Source organism: Triticum dicoccoides, chromosome 3B, assembly GCF_002162155.2.
Source record: "Triticum dicoccoides isolate Atlit2015 ecotype Zavitan chromosome 3B, WEW_v2.0, whole genome shotgun sequence".
Classification (NCBI taxonomy): Eukaryota; Viridiplantae; Streptophyta; class Magnoliopsida; order Poales; family Poaceae; genus Triticum; species Triticum dicoccoides.
In genome coordinates this window covers 149,835,800-149,842,172 of record NC_041385.1, presented here as the reverse complement: position 1 = coordinate 149,842,172, position 6,373 = coordinate 149,835,800, and the positions used below count along the sequence as shown (strand labels likewise).

General features: G+C 49.2%; 1 long non-coding RNA gene across 2 annotated transcripts in view; it reads right to left on the bottom strand.

Moving 5' to 3' along the window:
* Positions 1–6,046, bottom strand: part of LOC119275265 — a 13,521-nt gene extending 7,475 nt beyond the window's left edge. For both annotated transcript variants that reach the window (XR_005135597.1, XR_005135596.1), the window contains exons 1-3: positions 5,928–6,046; positions 4,485–4,691; positions 3,716–3,971 (exon numbers count right to left, since the gene is read on the bottom strand). This is a non-coding gene — a long non-coding RNA (uncharacterized LOC119275265). The remainder of the gene's footprint in view (positions 1–3,715; positions 3,972–4,484; positions 4,692–5,927) is intronic.
* Between the last annotated feature and the right edge of the window lie 327 nt (positions 6,047–6,373).

Below are 6,373 nucleotides of genomic sequence, written 5' to 3'. Positions count from 1 at the left end.
CCTCCCCGTCCATGGCCGACGCCCAGCCGAACTACGGCGGCCTGGCCGTCGACCCGCCCGGAATGGCCAAGAAGAAGAAGAAGGGCAAGGCGCCAAGGAAACCGCGGTTGGAGTGCACGCCGGAGGAGATCGCCAAGTTGAACGCGGAATCGGTGAAGAGGAGGGACCGGAGGGCGGTCGCCAAGACCAACGTCGCCGCGGCCAAGAGAGCGGCCGACCGCGCTGCGATTGAGGCCGCGCGGCACAAGGCCGAGGTCGATGAGAAGGCGGCCATCGTCAGCAAAGCGCACGCCCTTCTCATGGCTGGCATTTGTCGTCCGGCCGGTTTCTCTGGAGGGGCCGTCGGTCCGGCGAGCACAGGGTCGTCGGTCGCCCAGCCTCCGCACTGCCAGTCGCCGACGTCACGGACCACTCCCTTGTCGCCCGGCTTTCCTCCACCAAGGCACGACGGCCAGACCCGTTTCGAGGGTTGTCGGACGTTGGCATGTTCGCGCTGTCCACACCGCGCCCCTCGGCCGTCATCGACCTCAACGTCGCCCCTGGGTCCAGCAGCGGCGGCCGGCCGGCCGTCGAGATGCAAAGAAAGCAAGCACGGCCGCCGTTTACCGGCACCATGCCGTCCCCCCGCGTCTTGTTCGACGGAATGCCAACACCAACGCCACCGGTCGACGACCCCTACTACGACCAGTTCATGGAGGAAGTGATCTACGAGGGTGGGCACGACCCTGTCTACGACCCCGAGGAGACCCAAAGTCAGGATGGCCGCGGCCAGTTCACTGTCGATGAAGAGGGCGACGACCATGCTGACTACGACCATGGTGACTCGTGGCATGAAGACGATGACGTCTATGTCGAAGGTGATGGTGATGAAGAAGAAATCAATGACTTGGACATTAGTGGCGAGCCATTGTTCATCGACGAGCTGACACAAAGAGCGGAAGCACAAAAGAAGAGGCGGCAAAGAATGTGAGGGACGAGAAGAAGCGGCAAAGCAAGGACAAGCAAATGAAGCAATACTTAGAGCTTCAAAGGAAGAAGCTTGAGATGGAGGAGGCGGCCAAGAGAAGGAAGATCGACATGGAGGAGGCGCCCGGCAAAGGCAGCTCGACATGGAGGAGGCGGCCCGGCAAAGGCAGCTCGACATCGAGGCCGACAACGTCAAGGCCAGGCAAAGGCAGCTCGACATCGAGGCCACCAATGCCGCCACCAAAGCGAAGGAGGTGGCCCTTGCGATCACGAGCGTGGACTTGTCGAAGATGAGCGAGAAGACGAGGGCCTGGTTCGAGACCAGGCAGAAGGAGATGCTTGACGCCGACGGCCTGAACTAGGTCGTTCGATCGGCCGTGGCCGTTCTTTTTTGGAGGCTGGCACGGGTGCCGCCCGCCCGCTGGGCCGCTGGCTGTGTGCCGGCGAGAAAAACATTCATTTTGAAGGCTGGCTGTGTTGCCGGCCGCTGGTTGTGTTGCCAGCGAGGACAGCCATTCATTTTGGAGGATGGCTGTGTTGCCGGCCGCTGTTGATGCCGGCGATGGACGTGTAGGCCGCTGGCTTTGTTGCCGGCGTGATGAACCGGGGCCGTGATGAACTAGGGCTTGGCATTTAAAACGTTGCTCTTTTTTTTAAATAGACGCGGACAGGATGGGGTAAAGGATGCAGCCGCGCGCTGGGCGCACGGCCACCGCATCCGAGGACAGGCCCGGAAACGACCCCATCGCCCTACCCAAACGGACAGAATCCGGACAAAACGGACGTCCGTTTGGGGTCGTGCGGTGGAGTTGGCCTTACGGCAAAATAAACTGCCCGGTTTGATTCCCAGCTAATATATTGTCAAATCCGCAAAAAAAAAGTGGCAGTTAATTCCTGGCGGAGGTAGTAGATTGCTGCCTAGAAATTTCTGACATTAGCTTTGGAAGAAAACAACTGTTTTACAAGATTAGAAGACAGTACAGCACGTTTGATTCTTTACGAGATATGAGTAGACCTCATTAACACATTGTCGGGCGCTAGCTGCGTTAACTTGAGGTGCTGTTGTCATTTTCCTGCGGCACCTACAGGCTGTAGCTATCCAGCAGAAAACTGACCAGGGCAAGTGGAAATTAAAAAGATGAAAAGGTTGTAAATCCAGAAAATAATAACAACCAAAAGAAGCAGCAAGGCCTCAAGTTAAAATGAACCAGTATGGGAATATTACAGAGCACGTGCTAGGCAACGGAAGAAAACTAATGTAATGGTTCACCATTGTACCCTGCGGAAATATTATTCTACCATCAAAAAGACTCAAATTGGGAGGGAGAGAACATCAAACAAGCGACAAAGAATACATAAAAGTTCTCTACAGCCGTACCTTCCGGCACAGGCCAAATGACAGGATCAAGAGGGTCTAGCATCACATGCGAGAGCAGGTCTGCCAAAAAGCTTCCCGTCAGTTAACAAACTGTATCGTGCCCGACAGCCGTCCGACCAACGACTGCACAGCTGTGATCAGGGTGTGGAACACCATATTAACCCCAAGCTCTCTCCTAATTCCGATACCACAGAAAACAAATCAAGCTCACACCAACCAAACCTTCTCTCAACTATCTAAAGATATGATGAGCTCGACATGCTTGGAGTGTACACTCTTCAATGGATTCCAGCTCATAGACTTACCGAGGGAGACCTCGAAGACCCCAAATCTACTTAGTTTTTTACTGGCATTACAACCCCCCAGTAAATCCCCTAAGATCTATGGTCCTTAAGATAATCTAATCCCTCATCACGTATACCGTTTGGTTTTTGTTTTGTTTGAGTGCCTTGGGGCACTACGTACCAAACTCTTGTGGCCCTTGGCACCCTTGAATTATGCCATTATGTCGGAGAGTAGTAGACAGCAGCAGCGCGCCAAGCTGCGTCCTGATGATTGGAGTCCTTCCAGCTTTCACTGCCTCATAGCAAGGAAGTATCTTCTCTCTCGTCTTGTTAGTAATGGGGAAAATGGAAATCAATGTTCTTGCTATCGGAAAAGGTTAGCCCTATGACTCCAACCACTGGCATACACTGTTCCAAGATCAAAGCAAGGCCAGTACAAGTTTTTCATTGCCCAAATTTCTAGTGGGTCTTGCCTCTCGTCCTTAGGTTGGTACAGCCTGGATTGAGCAGATATAGGAACAAATATCTGATCTGGATACTCCTCTTTTAAAAAGGGGAAAAACTAGCCACCGGCATTATACATCTTTCCTCCACCGTGCAGATGTCTGTTCAATTGCTATAGTGCTCATGATCCCTTATTGGCATGATCATCATCTATGCATGAGCAGTAACAGTGTCCTTGTTCAACTAACTCATCCCAAAGCTAACATTTGAAAAGGTGTGACAATGAACATACTGAATTTGTTACAACACCATGACATTGTCTTTACAGATTCATTGATCTAGTCATCACAGTACTTTTCGACTGCTTGCTTGCTAGGTTTGTTTTAGATTGCCCATTTGCTAAGTTTCTAAGCATAGCTCATGTCCAGCATACATAACTGTCTAGTTCAGTTCTTAACGTCATGAATAGATGCTCAAAAATCATCATGGAATACAATTTCTAGGTAAATAGTCATAGTTTTGCTGTAACCAGCGTAAATCGTTTTGTGTGTCGTTAGAAAAGCAACTAAAATTATATTTAAGAAATTAATGTACGCAACAGACTACATGAAAACATACCAACATGGGGATACATGATTCTGACCTGTCGTGTCAGATGCCAAGAGCAGGCACCATGAATTGATCGTGTCATTCGTCCAAGAATCCATGGCATGACATGTGCATCACGTGACTGTGCTCTTCTGATAATACCCAAATGTATAACAGGGATTGGTGGACTGGTACGGCAGACCAAATAAAAAGCATCATCAAACTAATTACTGCCCCACTTATTTTGAATCCTCCTTATAATGGATGTTCCACCAACCTAAGGGCATTGTCGTCTTGAAATTATACCACACCTGAACAGGGAGGGATACGAATAGCTAAGAACTAGATTGTCCTATCTGCATGCTTTTTTACAGGAGGAGCAAACAGGCCATTTGAAGAGGGAGGATGGTTCCGATATACACAGAAAGTAAATGAGCAAGACTATACTCTCTGCAGGCATTTTGGTGAATAGTTGAATGGAACAAACAAGACATTAGAATAGAAAGAACTGTGCAGGCATACACGAAGTAAATGAGGTAGTTATATCTTTGATACATTCATGAATTGTGATGCTGCCTGCCTCAGGAATATAACTAATAAATTGCAGTAATGATGTCCGAGCAGGTAAACACAAGAACAGTAAGAGTATTTATCAATGAATGTCTCTTGAGCAGTAACTGCACATCTGAGAGAGATAGAGAGGTGGGGGTGGGGAAAGGTCCATATGAATATGATCACTGTACTACAGTTGATGAAAACATATTCAGGCCCATACTAGCCCATCAGTGTATACAGATATTGAATGCAGAAGCAGGAATATTTACCACATCATGACTGCCAACACCAGGCATTGTGAGCTGCTCTCATGACCCATCCGAGTACCTTCTCACAGAGTAACTGTTCTGCGTTCCACTTGCTGACATGTACTGTATAGACAATGTCATAGCTTTGGCTGCAGCATTGCAGACATCCAGTTTTGGCCAACGCCATCTCACTGTAAAAATATCTTTCTCTAAACTCCCTGTATTTTCCTGAAGTTATGAAATAAAATTCAAGAGAGTCAGAAACTGGTCGAGTGCTATACCAACTTCAACCATCACAAGATTCATCCTAACGTAGGCATGCAACACAGTCAGAGACAATGTCAGGTGAAATGTGCTATCTGGAAATGAGTCGGTAACATTTCCCCAGATCGAGGAAAAAAACATTTCCTCAGTTCAATAAAAGTTTGTATTTGCTAGATAACTTAAATATTCACTTTGTCAATATCAGAATATAGTACCTTTGGATCCAATTACCAAGAAAACTAATGTACTGCTCTTAACAGTGGACTCTTTCAGTTGCTTACATAACTGCTATGGAATATTTCGTAAGCTGATGCAAACTAACCATGACAGGTGTTAGTACTAAAGGGTTAGCATCTAGCATCACACTGGTAAACCACTAGTAATACACAGCTCATGAAGTCATCTATATGAACTACTTCAGAGTGATTTAATCATTAAGCACCTGAGGCTTAACAATTGTAAAAGGTTAGAATCATCTCTTCCTGTTCTTTCTCCCCAGTTTCCACTCCCTATAAACCATTTGTATTCCCTACACTCCCTAATCTTTTCCCACCTGATTTCGGTCAATCTGACAGACACAGTTCTTCCTTAGTTGTGCAATGTCAGCACCGAATCCAGCCCTCGTTACTGATATTCAACCAATGGCATTAGGTGATTTAGATGTGGCATATCCAAGGGTGGCATATCCTTCGCAGGGAACAAACGTGGGACCGTCGAATTTGAATAATTAGTCGGAACTATCTTGCCGGTGCATGTTTTCACTAAATTAAAAGGGAGGAGGCCGCAGCTTCGAGGATAAGGGAAGCTTCTCGACAACAATAACGAGATTGGAACTGAATGTTCTACGAATTTCTCAAATCGGAAACCACAAATCGGCATCCTACCGTACACATTCCTCAACCGCCGCATGCAGCACCAATCGAATCGTTCGTCCAATCCAGCACGAATTCGGCCCTAATTTCCGCAAAAACTAAAACGTGCCTTTCACCCTCGATCGGCGCATCTCGACCCCTACGGCAGCGGCGGCCACAAGGGATCGATCGGAGGAGGAGCCCTAGGGCGATCGGGCGGAGGCGCGCGCCGCCCCCAGCGCGCAGTGCATACATAATGCGGAGGGAATCCGGGAAGATCCAAGCGGATGGAGACAAGTACGGAGTGGGGAAGGAACAAAAATCCAGGCGGGGAGGAGGGGGCGAGTACCATCTCCTCGGATCATGGATCTTGTCGCGGCCCACTTCCCCTTGTCGCCTTCCGCCCTGCCCGGATCGCCTCGACGTACGCCCCTCTCTCCTCCCAATCATTCGCGTCGCCGTCGTCGCCGTCGTCGTCTCGTGGCGTGGCCGCTGGCCGCGGCCGCCTCCGTGGTGTTGTTTTCGCCATGTTTTTTTTTTTTTTGAATGAACGAAGGCCTGGGTCAGTGCGAGGGAGGACACCTGCGTGCCGCCGGGCCCGGCCGGTTTCGACGGGTATCGGGTGCCGCTTGTTCGGTGCCAACTGTCACGGTCTCTTCTTTGGACAAGAAAACACGTGTACTTGCGCTAAGAAACACTTGTACCGTCGTCGCAAATCCTGGTAAACAGAAAAGGACATGTTTAAAATTGACAGCGCACATGATTTCAGGCGAAGCATCTAGTTTCTTTTTACCT